Raw genomic sequence first — 21,037 nt, 5'->3', positions numbered from 1 at the left:
ATAGCAGTAGCTTTGCTTTATTTACCTCTTAAAATCTTTTCTTCCTAGCTAAGATGGCAGCAACAATGTAAGACCTTACATATGCCAGATCTTCCCAGCTCTTCCCAGCTGTACCATTTAAGACAGGTGTAAGTAAGGCTAGATGAAAATGGGATATAAAATTCTAGCCATCCTCTGCATCAGGTTTCTCCAAATGTTACCAGTGACAAAAAACAGTTGGAACTTTCTGGGACACCTGATATTCTAATAATTTTGACATTGTATGAAGCGCTCATTTGGATAATCTTAACTGTAAGAGTAGAAATCTACCTAAAAGCTAAAATACATGCATTTTTTATGTTGGTGAAAAACAGACTGAGGCAACCACCTGTAGCACCGAACCGATTGGATGAATAGACATACAATTCAGCAGCTGAATTCAATTCAGGTACTAGCAGAATACAAGATAATCTAACCTGGGGAAACTAAGTCATTTAAGAATAGGAAAGGTAGAAAAATCTCAGAAAAATAAAATTTTAAGGAAGTATTATTTTGATATTCACTTTAGTTTCAAAAGTACTGAATTTTAAGTTTCTAGTTCAACATGGCTTTTAGATATAGTTACCAGCCCACTTAAAAAAATAACTATATTGTTTTTTCACTACATCAACTAATACTCTTTAACAGAATCAACAGATATGACATGATCCAATTGTGATATACTTTTTTAGTATAAACGCTAAATATAGCTATGTTTTTAAAATATAACTTACAGTGGAGTTTTTAGCTCTGAGCAGTAGTAGTTGTTTTTCTCAACATATTAAAGTGACTTGGAACAAGTACATACATCTACATTCACGCAAAAAATCAAATAATTATTTAATGTAATTATAAAGAGAACACACTGAGAACCACAAGACTGTCTTAGGCAATGATTTTTAAGAATCTTTTTGTTCCATCATTTACAAATAATTTTTCATGATTCATCACATTAACTTGTTATTCAAGCCTTTTCCAGAGGAACTATCAGACTCACAAATTATTTAATGGTAACTCTGTGTTGAACACATTTCACCCCACTTCATACTACTGATATAATCACATTTTTGTCTAGAAAGAATAACTCAGCCCTTCTTTGACAATCAGAGTGAATCACACTAGGTTTTTTAATCAACTAAAGGAGGGGTAAAGCTAAAAAGAGAATGAAAACTACACCCAGAACCTATAAAAACAGAGAATCACAGTAATATCTCTGTTCTTTTGTGTTTCACTTTGAGCTGTATATATCAATCATGTATTCAAAACAAAAAAGGAGAATCTTAAAAAAAAGGTTAATAGGTAAGCCCAAGCAACCGTATAATTATTTTAACTATTTACCAGATTTGTCTTGAATCAGGCTACATTTAAAGCTTAGATGTGAAGGGAAAAATACTATTCCTAGGGGGCACATGGAACCCAATAACTTTTTTCTTCATGCTTAATAATCTTGTATGTGAGGGACCAATCTAATTTGTGGAAACGAATTGTACCTTAGGGATATGTTATTTCAACCCAAACTGAATATATTATTCATTCTAAAAAGTAGCAATAAAGATTATATAAGATGTAATTCATTATTTTTCTAAATGTTCCATGATTCCACTGGGAGGTGAGACTTAAATAGCTTACAGGAAGCCTACCTTATAATTAGGTTGCTTTTCAAATCAAATATAATTTTAACATAAAAATGTCACTCAAGGGAAGTATTCCATTTACAAGGATGATTAATGAAATTTAAAGGAAAAAAAATAGATCCATGGGTAACATGTGAGGGAATGTGAGAGAGGGAATGATGCACACGCAAGTGGACATGTACAGATATGCAGCTAGCTATGAGCTATATACAGATATCCCTCTCATATTCATGCATGCCTACACACTCATAAAGAAAGGCAATTTGTTACCAGAGCAACCACGGTCAGTTGGTTTTTTGTCCTCCATCAGAATTGGTTTGCATTTTTGTTAACTCATTTTAGCTTCTAGAAGCTCAGAAGAATCTATTGTATATACAGATTTATTTAAGCTTAGTACTTATGTTTACATTTGTAAGAATGTCTTTTCCAGCATTATGATGAAAAAAAGAAGAAAATTAAAATATTTTTCAGAGATGTACAAACAGTTTGTTGTAAGACGCTGAAGTTATAATTGAGGTAATTCGCCTCAGTGGTGCTATTAAAATATTGATGTGTACGCCACAGAAATAGTCATTGCCTTTTCTGTGTATAGAGAAATGCTTCAGTTTCTTAGATCCCAGAATGCAGTAATTTCCATAAATATTGACTTTTAATGAGGGTTGTGGTCAATGATTTAATTTGTGGACTGCAATTCCACTGTAATTTAAGAAGCAACAATAAAAGATGGAATTTAGGAGCTTTAATTCTCAGTGTATCTCTTTCTAAAGACACTCAGCACTAAGTTTTATAAGCCTTCAAATAGCCTTTAAATGAAGTACTTAAATTCCACTATCACCACACACTCGAAACACTCCAGGTACCCAGCCACAGTTGAATTTTCTGCAGTTAGGCAGCAAGATTTGAAAATTTCAGCCCTACCTTTTCTGCATCCCAGTAAACACAGTAGAAAACATACTCCGGGAAAATTCAGGCATTCAAGGATTTATGCATCCTAGGTCACTATGGTCCTTGGCTGGAAGATGCTGTATATAATCCACTCACAATTCCTTTTTCCTATCAGGCAAGAAGCTCATTGAAATAAAGAGGTATTTTACCCAAAGAATGAGTGAGGGGAAGTAAAAACTATGATTTTATCACATTTTTCCTGTCTTTTTTTATTTATTTTTAATTTTCCGTGAAAAGGTGTAAAAACCTGTGAGTCAAATCAAACACAGAATGCAGTATTCTGTGATCAGCCAACTCACACCTTCTATACAAGAAACAGATCCACCCCGTAAGTCTGGTCTACACTTAAAGCAAAACAGACTAATGTGTTTTATTAATTTCAGACTGTTCATCAAAGACACTTTTCCAGTAAATAAAATCATACTTCTTCCAGAGAAATGACATATATGAAGTAGTTAGGGGCTGCAGTTAGGAGTATTTTCCTCATAAGTGCAATAGGGATTTTGTAATATGATTTCACATACAGCCTAGATATGTTATTATATAATGTTAAGAAGTACTTCACTAGATCTTGGAAAAAAAAAATGTTATTAGTTTTTGGCTTGGTGAGACTACAATTTTTAATCAATTCTGGGTCAATCTTTTTATAGTTTGCTTAGAACAAACAACAGATGTTGTTTTGAGTCAAATGAAACTTTGTTTTTAGCTATATATTTTAACCTTAAAATCTGCTGTTTAGTTTTAGGCAGCTTTCTAGATGAAATGTTATTTCAAAATTAAAAAGAAAAAGTGCCTGTTTGTATGTTTCTTCTCAAATTTTAAAATGTCTTTCTGGAATTTTAGTTGATTTTTTTTTGGTATGGATAATGCAATGGTCTTGCCAAATACAAAAGCTACTCACAACTTTGTGCCAGTCTATATGGATCTGCAGACCCAAGTCACCCCGCACATTTCATCCAACTGCAGATGCCTCTCTGTTTCATCACCCACAGAAGGTGAATGTTATGCACTGCTAATGAATGAAGCATGTCAAACAGCTATCTTTTACATTCTCAAAAAGATGAGGCTGCAGTAATAAGCATTTCTGAAACCTCAAGAGACTTAGAAATAACCAAAAGGTTTATATTTTCCATATTCAGATGAATCATTTAGGATTCAGCCATGCTCACTTCAGTTTAAGTAAGTGGGGGTCACCAAGGAATAGGGAGAGGAAAAAAGAAGAATTTCTGGAAGAAATATTTTTCAAAGGAAAGGAGAGATTTCAGTTGTCATTTTTTTATTTCCTATGATTTTACAGCCTGCTCTTTGATTTTCTGTGCAAGAAACAGTCTGCCTGTCTTATCTGTAAAAGAAGATAAGGGCACATCACATCATAGTATTTTGAACCAACTCTTAGCCTTAGACTCTGCTCTAAGGTCTCATTATTCCCAGAGGATATAGATAGAAATGTCTGTCTCGGGGGTACAATTTTTTTTTCCTTCAAATTATATGACAAGTCTTTAAGAGAAGTTATTTGTCCATTATGCTACAATATGTCTAGAAATGGTATCCATCATGACTGAGGAAAAATCATTCATTTTCAGACCTGTCAGTCTGAGCAGACAAAATAGGTAGGCATCTCAGCATGGAAAAATAGAGGCAGCTCATCCTCCATTAAAGTTTAGCACCGTCAAGGGACCTCTGACATCCCATAAGTTAGTTCTTCCTTCCTAGCAGTTACTTTAACTTTTTTAACAGGAAGTTCAAGCTTAGTTGGAGTACAGCTATTTTAACTCTGATAGTAGGAGAAAGCAGAAAAAGTAGAAAAGTTTGAGCGCATACTCAACCTAGACCTCTGCTGTGCATGAAAACGAGCTGATAGAATTACACGCTCACGGTTTAGCCCTTGTTTGTGAAAACCCAGTGAAAATGAACCAGGAAATGGTTAGTACAAAAATTCAGAATACAGGCTAATGAAAGAGTACTGGGCAGGTGCAGCAAAATCATCATGTGTTGGAATGTATAGAGACATGTCATATAATGTGATGACAGTGTTAACTGCTTCCTGGACAGAAGCCTTGCATCATACTCCAGCAGCTCACAGAAACACCACCACTATAAAGAAGCAAGCTATGACAGTAAAAGCTACATTAATTTCATACTATAGATTTTTACAAGCATCCTTTGATCAGATTACTTAACAAATTTTTTTTTTATAATATTTTAAAATAAAATATGAGAAGATTGTCCTGTTTTTAATGAGAAAGCTAGTTGCACAGGTTAGAAATAGAACTTATGTTCACATCAGTTAATGGGTAACCCTTTGTCCCATCCACCCCCAAACATGCATAGATTCATGCAGAAAAAGAGAAACTTAATCTTGGGGTATTAGACATCTTTGCCTCCTAAGATGTTTGTTTCTATAGGTGACTCAAACCATGCTGAGCACAGGTTCTGAGCATTAAAATTCAATGGCACCCCCCCGCCCTTCATGCCACTTGGAAATCTCTGCCAAAAGACTCCAAATGAAAGGGCAATATGCCAAAGGAGTGAATGCTGCATATGCTACATAATTTTATCTCATAGTCAAATTCCTCTCATAATCGTGGTGGGTTTAAGCATTCTTTTGCCGATCATTCCATATATAACAACAAGATAGGAAAGTCCTATCAAGTCCTTAGTCCTAACCCTTCATATCTTGGACTGTCTCTTTACTATAATTTCTCACCCAGCACCACAAGACCACAGTTCTGGCAGGTGAATTCCCTATTAATGACAGTTCAGTTCCACAGCATGGATATCTTGTAATAAAACCCCAAATAGGTAAAAGTATCATCCAGACCTGAGGGTTAGGTCTTCCAGCTTATAGCAGCAGACACATAATGCTTCACACTTCCTTTATTACAGGGACAAAATAATTCTGCCCAAAAGGTGGACTGCAATTCATAAATACCATTTCTTTAATTTAACCTATGCTTACAGTACTGGAGACTAAAAAAACCTCCACAAAACCAACAAGAAAAGGTTTGAATTAAAGCATCATTATCACACAAAAACATGTACATCAAAACAAATTGCATATGTAATTGTATTTTGATTGTGTTCTTATTATCTATTATAAATCTTATGTCTGAGTACAGATATTGTACAATTACTTCCTACATTTGGCATAATTGTTTTGATCTTAAATTGTATTCATTCTAAGAGAAAAATACAGTAGATAATAGTATATAACAAAGGAAACATTTATGAGTAATGATGCTGCTCAACAAACCCATTTTCATTTTCCTATTTAATAATTACAGAACTACCATAATGGTTATGTTATGTGTGTGGCCAAAATTATGTGGTAGTTGTTAACGTAATGACATGGTCACTCTGCAATTCCTGAAAAGTGAATCAGATAGTCTAAATAAAAAATGTTCTGTATCACCTGTCTGTAGTAAATAGTTAGGTTCATAATATTTCAATTAGAAAAAAATACATTATTAGACTTTTATATCAGAGTAGGTGGCATCCAGCTGACTGAATTTTAGCTACCAGAAGGTAAAGAGTATAGTCTAATTCTAAAATTTATTTGCACCATCAACTACCAACAGATAATTAATTCCTTCTTAAAATAGGTGGGCTGAATTGTCTGCTGAAGAACACATTCACTGACTACAGATCCAGACAAGCTTTGTAGATTGGCACCTATCTGAAACACAGGCATTAGCAAAATGTTCTGAGAGAGGCTTTTAGACTTCTGAAGTCAACCACCCATACATCATATATTCTTCTGTATCATTTGACTTGCTGCTAACAAACAGCAATTTCAATTACTCAAAAATTCTGGATTCTCAGAAAACCCTCCAAAACACACTGAAAGAATATTAACAACAAACAAACAAACAAACAAAAAGCCTTGCAGACCATTGGTAGCCAATACCTCCCCAGTGGCAGGAAATTTGTTGAGAGAGATACACAGATGATCCAGCTGGTGAGCTCTACCACACACTGAAGAAGACAGAAGTAATCCCAAAATTGGAAAATCACCCTTGTGTTGCAGAGCTTAAGGAGCTTTATGTATTTATCTTACCAAAGAGAAGGCAGAAGAAAGGCTTGCTCTACCCTGAGCAGGAGGGACAAGTGTATCAGCCAAGCCAAGAAGCAATTCTAATACCTCCCTGCCCACCGCCCCCCCCCCCCCCCATTTATCATCCTGTGTTCATTTGGACAAAACCCCTGATGTTTCAGAAAGGAGAAAAGTATCTAGAAAGTCATGCTAAAGTAATATTCCTAGGGAAGGGGGAACAAATATTAATTTCTGGTTGGTCAGATGACTAAATGAGGTTCTGAAGCATGAGACTAATAAATGCTACGGTTTTGTAAGACCAAGTGTTATGAGAATATTTTGACCAAAAAAATTTGTGTTGCCAAATGCCCCAGGAAGACTCAGTAGACCACCTGAAAGATTTAGGATGATTCATCAGTACACACAGGCTGATGATTTCTTCTGAAAAGCTGAATTAAATCATACACATGTTAGAAAACTGTTCCAACTCACATCAAAGTTTCTGAATGAGAAGAAGTTGCACTTTTGCATCTTCTGTCAGACTGCCAGGAAATTGTATCCTAATTAGGCAATTAATTTCTCTAACCTCAGTTAACAGTCTTTGGATAGACAGTTCTTCCTGCTTCACACTATTCAAATGCACCCATGAACAAGCACTTTTAAAAAGAGAGTGTCTTCTCTCAACTTCCTTTTGGATAAGGCTATTCTTTGTGACATAAGGCTTGACATTCCAAATTCTGGATATATTTTGTGAATTTCCTTTATTCCTACTCGATTATTTTAATACTCCTTTTGAACTGTGATGATTTTATCACAGCCAGGGAAAAAAGCACATTCTTTTAATAACATAATTTTTTTACATATATTTTTTAAGATTGTTCATTTTCGGGGTGTATTTCTTGAGTTAACTCTGAAATTAATTTCAATAGTATATCTACTCATAATGACCATTAAAATCCTTTTTGACTTACTGTATTTCTACACAAGAGCTCCAACTATGTCAGCACAGTGTGTGGTACTCCTTTTGAAATGCATACCATTATGCATATCAGTATTCTATTGTGACCACTTAATTAAGTGCTCCAGGTCATTCTTAAGACCAGATGTACTGGAAGAAAGAAGGAAGAGATTAATGGAGTTGTAACTTCTGCCCTGAGGGAGGATGGGTTGATGCAGTGAATACGTTCCACTTGCATGGCTGCTATTGAGCAATTTCTTCAATCAGGTCATCAACTGAATCCATACCTTGCTCTGCATTAGTATCACACCCTTCTCATCATTTCTTACCACAGAAATGTTGTATCATTTGCAAACTTCACATATATGACTCCACATAGTCTCTATATGTCTCCAGGAAACATTAATTGCTCAGTAACAACTCAATACTTTCTTTCCTTCCCAGTAGGAACATAAATTTGTCTTCTATGGGGGAAACACTTTTAAACCTAATCTGCAAAATACCTGTCATTCCACGTAATGAGAGCTTTCTCAAAGAAGCTGGAGATATCCAGGTATTATGATACTGACTGTCTGTTTTGACCAGGTCTGCAAGCCTAATAGAACAGACAACTACAGAAAGGAAAGTCTGAAAAAACAAATCCCACAAAACCAGAAAAGTAATGCAAGAATCAGCATTGCAAAAATTAGTGGTCTTTAAAGTCCCAGCTCAATTGTTCCTTTATTTTACTTAGAATCAATATCAATCTAGTTGATATATAATTCCCAAGTCATGATTTTCACGTTATCCAGTACTGGGGCAATTTTATAACCTCAATTTTTCATGCATCCCTTGTTTTCTTGTTAATGTTGATATTAATTGTGTTTCAGGACGAGTTTTTTTCTATAACTGCAGGATTTATGGCACCTAGGCTAGATGGTTATACATGGTATACCTTTAGTAAATGTTTCTTCTTAGCCTCCCCAGTTAGAGCTGACAACCTTTCTATTTCACAAGGGCTGGAAAACAGTTCCTGTTATTCCTTACACAGTGTTTTCAATGCTATTTTTAACCCAAACACCACTTATTTTGAAAAACCTTTTATTTTACTTACTCTATTCACTATTGATATTCCTGTTCTATTTTTTCTCCCCCTTAGCAACTGCATGAACTTTTAAAATAGTAACTTGTATTTACTACCTTTTGCCTCTTTTTATATCCCATATCATGTTTTATTGCTGTTCTCCTGTCTCTTTTTGACCTAGATGACTGCCTTCCACACTGTAGCTTTATTTAGAGAACAATGTAGGGAATAAAACTTCTATGGTAAATTTAATTCTTTTGAATCTCTGTGGTTTACAATATAGTTAGTATTATATAAATTTTTATCTATTGGAGCAAGCATTCCTACTGCTTTCATAAAATCAGGATCACTGATACTTTTGTTGATTAAGATAATGCAGCATTCAGTGGCCTGGCCAGCACACAATCAATACAATTTTGCTCATAATACCCAGTTTGGTGCCTAACCAGACTCAGGCTCTTACATATGAGTGAAATAATAAGATACTACATATAGCTTCATAGCTGCAGGACTTGCTTTGCAGTATCTGTGGATTTGCTTAATCCTGCTGTAGCTGCTTTTTTAAGTATGGGTCTGCAAAAAATATATGACTTCAGTTTAAAATTTAACTGTTAAAAAATGGTTGACTTAATAAAGTAACAAGTTAAACATATTGGAAAGTGATTTTTATGCAAAAAATAAATGTATCCCATTTAAGTGACAAATCAGTATGCTGCAAAAATACATCAGACTAAAGATATAAATACTAGGGGGGTGCGGTGGGGGGGAAAGGATATTTTGCCAGTGGTGAACCAGTCTCTTGAAAAATCACTAGGACAGAATCTGTCCATTAATCTGCTTTCTGTTCCCATCTGTGCAAGATATAGCTATGTATGAGGAAGGAAAGGCTTCAAGAACATTTCAGTACTCCGAGTTCCTGAACTCCCTTTCCTCCTCCTTTTTCAGCTGCAGTTTCTAGCAAAGGTTTGTCTTCGCAGCATGTGCTGCTTCCTTGTCCATGTTCGCCTGTTTTTAAGTGGTGCTAGAGAGAATAAATGGATAGTAGAACAGTAGCTTAGGGCAGAACTGGAGCGAGCAGGCTCGAGATCCTTGAGGGAAGAGAAACTTCACAATTGTTAAATTGTTTTTCTCTGTACAACAGACGAGATAAGGCTTGGTTTTATCTGAATGCTCTCTGGACCAATTGTTTTTCCTCTCCTTGTCCTTACAATACCTTTACACAGCAGCTTTGAAGTCAGGTACTTAAAGTCTTAGCAACTTTCTGCCATTTAAGACAGAAATGGCTTTGGGGAAGCCACAAAATATTATTTAAGGACAGAATTTATGCTCCATTGTTTTGCCTTGTAATTACTGTGAGCTTTATGGTGCATTGACTTTCCAATGAATCCAATGTTCAATCGCATACAGTTACAGGTAACTTACTAACCAGTTTTACATCTTCTGCGTGGTACTGACAAACTCCTCCATTGAACTGGAAAAAAAAAAACAAACCCAAATATATATAAATAGGCTTGAATTTCTTTAATGCAAGCATCATGGTTTCTTTCATATTTCACTGCAAAGCTTTGTACCAGATATTAAGACATCCTTATCCATGCTCAGCTGAAATCATCACCCTCAAAATAAAGGAAGATACTTTGTGTACGACAACATTAAGTTTGCACACATCTCTCTGCTCCTTTACTCGGTTTAAAAGAGATTATTTTCACAAGCCCTACAGTTTGTTTTTCTTGGGAAGACAGTAGAAAAGATGCAGTAAGGAAGTCCTCATTATATGGAAACTTTACCTAGGGATTCCCATACTGTAAAAGTGCTTTGAAATCCAGTTCTTTAGAAATCAGTATGTCAGTGATTTCTAATTCTTGTTTGGATTTGACGACAATACCTTTTCTGTCCTTTCAACACTTAATGTTGTGTAAGCTTTATTAAAGTCACTTTTGGAAGTATTTGAATTTGAACACAAAGTCTCTTAATAATAATTACCTGATACAACATATGAATACGGAATATTAATATGATGCTACTTGATACTCTCCTTGCCTTGTAACTTTAGAAGCTGTTTAAGTCTTGAAATAAATTAACCGTACAGTAATGCTTAGGTAACAGCTTCTTATATACAAGAAAGCAAAAAGAATCTGCTCCTGAAAGATTAGCTTGCTGAGAGTTAATTGTGCTCCAGAGACTGCTGTGCAACATAGCAATATCCAAATTCATTTTAACCCTACTACTTATGGGTAAAACTATGTATAGCAGGCTTAAACTCAGATAAAGCTTTTCTGCTCTGAGAAATAAAAAACGTTATAACCTTGATCTAACATTTCTTTTTCTTTTTCTTTTTTTTTTTTTTACATATTTACACATCTCAGAAATATTCTGAATAACATTATTTTTAACCTTCATGCTTAAAAAGTTATCTACAGAGTTCTACTAAATTTTTATTTGATTAAGTACGTGTTACTGTGAACTGGAAAGATGTCCATTCTGAGCTCAGAGTGGGTGGCCAAGAAATGTTACAATTTACCAAATTCAGTAATTTGTTCCATGCTTGAGAGCACAAAAATTGCACAAGCTTTTCAACAGACAGAAACTGTAATTGTTTTCTGATGGAAGAAGACAAGCAAGGTTTAGAAAGCATAAGGTATAATGTTATCAATAGAAACAAAAAGTATATTTGGGTATAACAGATATATAAAATCAGCACTAGGATATTGTAAACTTACTTGAAACAAAGACATCAGTAATTATAAAGAAATCAACAATTACTACAGGAAACTTTTAGTTAAGATATTAGCTATCACTACCAAAGTTAGGACTTGATAACAGATGGATATGGTTAAACCTGGCCATAGCCACACTCCATTATTCATCTAAACATCTTGACATGGTATAGGGTAAGATACTTTTCGGTTTGTGTTACAACACATTCAGGAAAAAAAACCAACTGAAACTTAATCAACGAAAACAAATCCAGGCAGAGGAATGAGAGGCAAAATGCATAGGGACATAGTTGGAATTCATTAATTCTTAATAACACTTGAAAGTATTTGCTGCCCAAATTTTCTCTTATAATCTCCATTTCACTAGAACTGATTTTTATATAGCTAATGAATACACATTCAGTATGGCCTCTGAGAAAAATTCCTCAGGTTAGAAGAGAACTGTTAAAGAAACACTTACAACAACCCTGGTCCCCAAACTAGCTAGCAGGAGCATGGAGGGAGTCTATCACTCCAGCTAGTTAGAGCCTACCTTAGAGGCTGCAGTCTTTGAAGGTGCTTTCTTACCAGAGGCCACAATGGGCTCTGAAACACATCAAAACTGGATGCAAAAAATGGTTTTGAGCCATCTTTTTGCTGCCAGCTGAAGGCCAGACTGGCTGAGATTGGTCACTGAGTATTTGTGGTTTTCTACTGAGTAAGCTCATTGCATACTCTCACAAGTCTACTTCTCCATTACTTGCTTGTCCAGTCAAATATGAAAGGCCTGAAAGCAGTCTTGTTTCTCCAGAGTTTTCATCAGGGCTGCTCTCTTTAAAGATTTTCAGAATGAGGCTGTAATGGATGGAGACTTGAGTAAAAACCAAAAGGCATTTAGAAGGAAATGGTCTATGGAAAGGGAGTGCCCAGGCCTGGGGTAATTCAGAGTAAGGTGGTTTTGACTGGTGTTGCAGTCAACAACAGCAAGGGAAGCAAAAGAGAGAAAACTCAGAAAGCACTAAAGTAAATCCTTAGGCAGCTGCTTTTTGTTGTTTTCCATTTTTCCTGAAGAACTGGGCTGGCAGAAAGCAGCCAGGGGGTCCTGTTAGGCTGAAAATTAAGAAATGAACCTCTGAACTTTACTGGGTGTTTTTGTCTCTACCCTTCCCAGTCCACTGATTCCAACTGCTCAAAACCTGGATCAGGCTTGCCTGAACCTTTTGTCAAGCTGAAATGTCTTTCACTCTATGCTCTGCACATGCTAACTTCCCTACTTCACTGCCTATCTCAAAACAGTTGATGGCTTACATTAAAAACATATGGGTCAAACAAAAGAGCTTGCAGGATTAAACTTCATTAAACTAGCTATTGAAATGAAGTCTTAAAAAAATAATAATATGTCATATGAAATTCAGGAACTGTGCATCTGAACAAATCTGTAACACTCAAGGCAACTTGCAAATCTATTTCAAACATTTACTTAAACAAGATGACAAATACATTTAACATAGCATACAAGTATATTTCTATTTATCATTGTCACATTTCTTTCTTGTGAATATTTAACCTCTGCACATTTGTAGCCTATTCAATTCGTATTTCCTAAAAGTGTGATGAAAATGAAATAACATTCAAATGTATTAATTATAAAAAACACAGCCTTCACTCACCAGGAAATTTTACTTTCCTACAGTCAACCCAGCTGCAGAATTATATTTTGTCAATTTTACTCATATCCATGAACTCTTTCAAGGTAAAATATGTTTTACAAAGAACTCATTATTTAGCAAGAAAATGTTTGTCCCATTCCAAATCTTCATGGAGCTATAGGAGATACATGGTCTTTCACTCACCTAACTAAAGTGCCTGAATTAGAAAGCTGGTCATACACTATATAACTAAAAGTAGAAGGAAGATGTTCTCTGGAGGAGTGCAATTCAAAGCACCTAAGTTAAATTCTTACCCTGAATTGCCCTCTGGAGAAATCTGTCCCTTTCATCCTGAATTTCACTGGAGGCTTAAGAGGATTAGTTTCTGGTTTAGGCAGCAGAAGCTCTTGAAGTTAGATGTTATGACTATCTCTTTATGTACCAAATACGCTGAACTAAACACATTGAACCACTTTCTCTTCGTTTACAAATGTGGACTTAATGAGCTGTAATAAATTTCCAGTATTCAAATTAAATTAAGTTACTATTACTTTTTTCATAAAATAACAGTCTATATTTGGATCAAAAAAAAAAAAAAAAAAAGAAATAAAAAGAAAAAGTGGCATTTCTAGGCCTTTTAAATGGTTATCTTCATTGCTGAGGCTGGCAAGAGCGTAGAAAGCATGTTGACTATTGAAACACTTGCTACTTTTCCATACAAATTACGGGCAGCAACTACAGCAATCCTGATCAGATTTAACCAAACTTACTTGTTAAACAGAATAAAGGCATTTACCCTCTGGAAGGAATATGAAAATGAGCAAGCAAACCCTTGCATAAATAAAGACATACAGGAAGCAGATCACTACACTACTTAACTTGCTCTGGATGACAGAGCAAATAGTAAGCTGCACTCTGGCTGAGTGATTTTCTTCCAGAATAGTATCAACAACATGCAGTTCTGTTTTCCTCACTCACTGCCTGTCAGCCCCCTCTGAAATTTGCTGTATTTCAGGTGCTGTCTCTGGTATCCTTGACATAAGTCAATGATTTGTGTCCCATTCAATTTATCTCATGTGAAAACACTCATAGCTCCTTGCCATATGTCAGTGGATGATAATTGCATTGATCCACCTTGCAGCAGGCTCTGTAAGGGCACTGTTCTGATAACTGAGTAACCAGAGGCTATTGCTTGTTAAAATTAGTAAATTTGACTGTTTGAGTGGTTGGATTCCAATCGGGCTTGACAGTGATGCATAAAATAGGGAGCGCTAAATGTGCCAATAAGTGAATTATTTTTCAGATTATGTTGCTAGTAAAGATATTGATGAGTATGCTTTGTGAGCTGAATATAGTAGTTTGCTACATTCTATTTTCTTTTTAATGGGTGAATGTGAACAAGTTTAAGTTTTCATCTCTAGACTACTTAAAAGACAAGTATTGTTTTAAAGAGCACAGTAATTTAAGAACAATTTTCACTCTTCCACTTTAAAATTTAAAATGAGGAGACCTATCCTAACGACAATGGGAATTCAAAAGACAAATTTATGATAGGCTTTTGGAAATATAGCCAGATTAGCTTCATTTTGGGGCATAAGATTCTTACTAGCTGACCCTGCATCATGAGCCCAGTTCGATTTTTTTTACAAAATTCTTTTTTGAGATAGTTAAACCATTAACTTATCTGGCTAATGCATTTAGAAGTCTTTATTAAAAGGCCCAAAATATCCAGACATAAAAATGCCAGCAGGTGATTAAACTGTCAATGTTCAGTCCATGCATTTATCATATACATGTGTTTATACTGAAGACTCCTAATTTGAACAGTAACGACTTTTCATGATTCTTATCTCTCTTGCCTGAGAATATGTTCTGATATTACTCTTAAGCAGAGTAGCTCTAAGTCTGGGAGAAACTAGGTGTAGAATAAGAAATCAACAACTTCATTTTAAAGCTGTCTCTTAGCATCCATAGTTCCAAAGAACTTGTATAAAAGGTGCAGATGTTCAGCACCTGTTAAAGAATATTGCCAGGAGGATCATGTTTACACTGTGACTTACAGCACGCCAAACATCCATTAGCATTTGTAGGACTTATGTAGGTTTCTAAGTCCCTTATGCTTAGTCCCTTAAGCTTTGGGCAAAACAGCGTTCTACACACTGAATGTTGTAAGAATCAAATATTGGCATCATTCTCATTGCTGTTTAGCCAAATGTTGCCAGTCCTTTTTGCTTTGCTGAGCATAGATACAAGGAAATAGCAACAATAGCTTTAATGGGGTGGTTTTGAAAGAAAAATGCTTTTTAAATTCAGTGGAATTTAATGTTTGAAAAGGAGGCTATCCATAAACACCTATGACTTGTAAACTACAATTGAAAGCCAAACCCATGAGACTATACCCACCCACTTGTAAATACATTTAGAAAGAAGCTACATTTAATATCTAATTTTTTACTCTAACAGAAAACACCCATAATTACTTTGCAGAGAGAAAAGAAAATAAAAACTTGTTTAAAATCACTTAAGTACATCTTAACTACTTTACTAAAAAGTTATTCTTTGATATATTTATTTCACTTTTTAGAGTTCAGTTAATGCAGCTGGGGGGGATGGATGTTCTTGTATATTGTTGTTCAATGATGAGTGTCCCATACACTGTCATTTTGCCTGCACTCAAGTAAGTTAGATTCCAGGACTGCAAGAATACCAGAAATATTAATTTCTTGAATTTGTCATTGGACAAATACTTTCAGTAAAAATTCTATGTGTGAAAGCAATAAAGAACAAGAGGGAATTTCTAAATCTTGAAAAACATGGTCATTAATTAAAACATTAAGAGTGGCTGGCTGTTATTCCTGTCTTTGGGGAAAAAAACCAAACAAACAAACCAACAGTAGGTGTATCAGCACATACTCATTGGCAGGAAATTAAATTTCTGAGAGAAGAAAATTAGGATGACCGTAACTCCTATGGCTTGTTAATTCATCAGCACAGCAGGATGAGCTTGAATAGCAACTAGCGAGCACATGTTGAATCAATGAAGCCTGTGTAAAGAGTTTCATTCAGTATTTGCTGACCTTTTGATGATATGTGAAAGTTTTGCCTAAAAATCAAAGACAAGTTTTCAGGTGGAGTCTGGTTTAACATTTCTTGAAATGAAGAAGAAATTCAGTTTTAAGTTCCTCCAATATAGAATCATAAATGACAAATCTTATGTAATTGGTTGTAGTGAATCAGATGCCTATTTTTGGCTACTATTACAATTAGTTGCCTGCAAAATTAATATTGAAAAATTAGCATGCATCTAATGAAAACGTGTGCCTACCAGGCACATATAGTTTACCCACAGATTTTAGTTTATAAGTGGAAAGTTTTAAAGCAGCTAGGATCTGTGTTTTAAAAATCTGAACTACCTATTGAAATTTCATCTCCTACTCATACAGAAGAGCAAAAATATTCCTACCACCCTCCTCCAAACTATGCCATTAGTCATGTTTTCCTGTGTACTTAGTTTTTTCAGTTTCTTTAAACAGCATGTTACAGAAAGGGTATCAGATGAAAAGATCTTTTTAAAAAGCTTGATTTTATCTACTACAATAAAAAGAAAGAGAATTTGTGATCCAAAATAATAACAACAGCAGAAAAACTAAAAAATGTGTGGGAAGAGGGAATAAAATAAAAAAAAATGTGGCTGGTTATGGATACCTGGTAGCTGGTTTAAGTAGGTCTACTGAAGTGCTGCTTTAACATGCAATTAGATATTCTGCTGATGCCTCACAGAAATTTTTCAAAAAGCTTTTGCTTATGGGCAATTCTGCTGGTAAAACACAAGATACTGATTTATTTGTTTCCTTGGTTCACTTTTGAAATAGTAGGCACACATGCTTTGTTGCAGGATTGATTATTGGGCTGAAATCAGTAATAATATAAATACATGAAGGTTGCATTAAAATTAAGGTACTTAAGCTTCATTTAGTTCGATACTTTGCTCCTCTCATAAAATCACAGTTGTTGTTGGGTAACAAGCAAGTCTCAGAAAATTATAATAAGGCTGTACTCAGGGTAACCTTTTGACTATTTGCCATGTCAGGTGGTTTCAACAATGTCATACATCAATATTATTAAATGCTTAGAATGTGTATTTGCATTCCAATTAACTCTCTTAAACCATACCGTTATTCAAGGGCTTGAATAATTATGCACATGCATCTAATGAATGCTTACTTTACTTGTGGAGTGACTGTCATAAAACGTTATCCTGTCCAAATGGTATCTAGAGAAATGCATCAATATAGAGTAGTCAGTTAATGACTTTGGAATGCAGCTCTTAAAACAGCCAGTATAGTCAGTTCCACAATGCAAAAGGCAGCTTTCTCTTGCACCAAGTAGGTGAGACAGCGAGATCCTTAATCTATCAGACAAAGAAGAGAAATAAGATCAAGAAATTCTTATGTTCCATCTATTCTGATTTTTCTTTGTATCTTAATCCGCATCATTTGACCTTGGTGCATTAATTTTCCCTCTGTAAGATGAGGGCTATTACCAGCCTATTCATCAGGCAGAATTTATCATCTCAGCTGCTCCCATAAAAAGTTTTAACTGCTTCAACTTCTATTATGAGAGAAAAGGGAAAAACTGGAATTTGGGATGCATAAGCTGACCAGCTGATAAGAATGCAGGTTGTGGCATGCAGTACTTTGCAGCTACTGTCCTACAAGAACCATTTCTGCTTCAAAATAGCAAATTGGTCCCAGGGGAGGAGCACACAGTCCATGAAGAGCAGCTTGACTACATTAGGTTGTCTTTCTACATAAAAATAGTTTCTGCTTTTAGACTCCTAAAAAAACCTGTGGTAGTTTCTGTTAAGCAGAAAAAAAATGTGATCTTTACACAGAAATTGTGGTAGCTATTATTGTATAGCATTTTTTACATATGGAACCTGGAAGATTCCAGCTTTACATTTTAAAATATACGTATAAAACAGGTCCCTCCAATGAAGGAAAGAGTTAGCCATGGGTAGTCCCCAGCAGAAGGACTCCTTCAGTACCAGTATCAAGGCTGGTTTAAAAGTTCTGACCAACCACTAAAAATGCAATCAATACCAGTCTTGAATTTTGAAGACCTCCTATGTACAGCATGTGACTAAACGTCTCCACTATTACTTCATAAGAAAGATCTGTGCATCAGTACACAGAACAGCTTCAAGGCACTATTATTATATTCATGTCCAGATATTTATAAAGGGAAGCACAATCCATAATGAAAAAAAGTTCACAAAAAGAAACAGTCCCAGAAGCTCAACAAACAGCAGCTAAACAAAATAACAATCTGTACAAGGCAATAAATTTAGAAAAAATTCTGACACTACCAGGCAAGCATTCTACCCAGCAAACCACCGCGAAACACCATAGGCTACAATGCCTTGAGGGCCTTGCACTGCTGTTGGACCTGCAGCGTATTCTCTGATGTTCTTGAATATCAATACAGAAAATATTTCCACCTTCTCTCTTCCCTGTCTAAAGATCTCTCCATTGCAAATACCATCTTCCTTTAGTCTTGGCATCCTCTCTAATGCTCTGTAGAGTGCCAGTTTTTAGTGGAGCTACACTGGGTGCAATGAGCAGTATATATGTATTCAGATCTTTCTCAATGCTGCATCTGAGATAGCATGCATACAGTTGTGGTACTTTCTGTGTTGCATTGTGCAAATACATTGTATATAACAAATGTGACAGGTATTGGCAGCACCTTCTCTCAGCATGCTGCTCTCATCTGTCACTGCTTCACTGAAAAAGGTGCCAGGTGGGTGAGAACAGTGGAAACTCATCACTTCACTGGACCAAGGAAACCAAGATGGTTTCTTAGCACTATGATTTGGGGTTTTTTTCTGAGAAGCACTTTTCTGAAAACACTTGAGTTTGGGCTGGTGTTCTGACAGCTGTATTTACTTTCTGTTTATTCACATTTCTTAGGTAATGAGAAAAAAAAGTGTTTTAAAAGTTTCCATTCCTAGTGAGGCACTGCTATTATAAGAATTTAGGCTGTACTAGTAATCTTTGTTTATGCTTTACTCAAAGAGTAATTTGAATTCCAAGTTACAGGAAGGTATAAAGTATCATGACACTCTGGTTCTATTATTTTCTGAGGATTGAGCTGAGATAATCTGGGGAGCTTGTATGTAATTTATGAGCTCCAGCTTTGATATGAAGTCCAGACTTAATAATTGTCTACAGCCTAATGTCTTTCCTGCACTGTTACTGTATGCTGCTTATACAAGTGACTGTAGGATGGACTGGAAGACAGCAGTCTCTCAACTTTTATTACAGTCAGCCAGAACACAATTGCTCTTACCAGGGAACAGAAATAAGCACAAAATCCTTAAGACTTCTCCTGTCTTCTGTTTTGCAACCCCACTCCCCTGCCCAGTTTGATACTCTAAATCTCCCATCCCTTTTGGAAGTGAACGATCCTTCTCAGCATACTTTGTTGACAGAAAGAGCTTCAGAATGGGAGAACACTGAATCCACTGTGCTTAAGTTCCCAAGGGCAAGATTTAAGAGTACATCCTTGGGATAAGGCAGCTCCCTATTTTCTATGTAGAAGTTGATGCTCTGAGTTTGGTAATCTTTTCATGCGTTGAAGGAAGCTGTACTGGGTTTGGATTCTGCTCTGGAAACCAAGCAATAAAAATTGAGGAGGTACAAGTCTGGCAGTGACCCAGGATTCTTGCTGATCTCAATAAGTTTCAAAAGTCTGGATGCATTATAAAGTTTTCCATCCAGACTTGAAGGACAACAAGGAAGAGAGCAGATAGCCAGTAATTATTGGGGTGCTGGGTATTTAATTTGGGGTTTTTTTTTTGGTTTAGATCAGCACATTTCTTATGTGATCTAAAGTAGTTACTTCAAAACTTTAGTCTATATACTTTTTTTTAGCCATCAGATATTGCTAAAGAAGTAAATTATAAAAAGGACAGGGAAAGGGTATATTTCACATTGGATAGGCTGTCAATGTTGGCACTAGTCGCTGAGTATTGGCAACTGATCTTTAAGGAGTGTGGTCCTAGAACCATCATCCAAAAAAACACGAGTTAGAATCTGCCAAGCCCTGTTTACTTTAAAAGCACAGACACCCCAGGAAGTCAGTCAGTCCAGTAAGGGAAACTTACCCAGCTGCCTGAGAAAATCATTGGACAACAATAGGTAAATGTGTTTTTATTCTTTGCGTTTATGCCTCTCTGAGCTTGCTTCCTCTCATCTAAGCATTCAATTCTTCATGAATGACAATCAAGTTATCACAAAAAAGTATTTCTTTAAAATCTTTTCTAAAGCTGTATCAGAAGCTTTTCAGTTACAGTTTGCTTCCGCTGAATCCAGATTACGTAGGGTAGTTTTTTAATGGAAAAACCCAACATTTTAAACTGGTACATTGATGATTTTACTTAAATTAGAACATAAGAAATTCTGGAATAATAAACAAAGAAAGCTAACCAGAAAAATTGTAAGAGAAGATAAACCAGATTGTCCTTTATCTTACTCCACTTCATTGAAGTCAAGGAAATCTGAGCAGTGTAATGAAATGATGAATCAGACCTAGTGCCTTTCTCCATTGCAAATTTAATGTTATGGAAAATGATATTAAAGAACAATATCCATACTGTAGGGCTTACCAGAAAATGACTCATGATAAACAGAGTGCATTTTTTGAAATGGCATTAAAAAATAAATTTAAGTTCTCTCTCACAGTCCTTCAATATTTCAGGGTATAATTTAAGAACACGTCCTTCATTGTTTTCAATAATCCTTCCTTGGGAGTGGGAATTCAGAACTTTAATGGTAACTTTCACATTCATGCATAAAGTTATGAAGAAAAAGTAAAAATCAACATTTCTGAATACAAGGGTAACTTAGCATAAGGAAAGGCCTGTTTCTCTCTTTCAAATTGCCTTTGAGTAAAACAATTTAAGTGACATGAAGGATGTTATAGCTTTTAGAAACAAATTTAATTTACAGATTAACTGTGTCAGTCTTTGTTATAAACT

At 35.4% G+C, this 21,037-nt stretch overlaps 1 long non-coding RNA gene across 1 annotated transcript in view; it reads right to left on the bottom strand.

The window, feature by feature from the left end:
- The window catches only part of LOC119157138, a 141,082-nt gene that overhangs the window by 44,282 nt on the left and 75,763 nt on the right, over positions 1 to 21,037 (bottom strand). Inside the window, exon 2 of the long non-coding RNA XR_005107401.1 lies at positions 10,078 to 10,122. This is a non-coding gene — a long non-coding RNA (uncharacterized LOC119157138). The remainder of the gene's footprint in view (positions 1 to 10,077; positions 10,123 to 21,037) is intronic.

The sequence above is a fragment of the Falco rusticolus genome, chromosome 14 (assembly GCF_015220075.1).
Source record: "Falco rusticolus isolate bFalRus1 chromosome 14, bFalRus1.pri, whole genome shotgun sequence".
Taxonomy (NCBI): domain Eukaryota; kingdom Metazoa; phylum Chordata; class Aves; order Falconiformes; family Falconidae; genus Falco; species Falco rusticolus.
The sequence above is the reverse complement of the archived record's forward strand: the minus strand, read 5'-3'. Positions and strand labels throughout refer to the sequence as shown.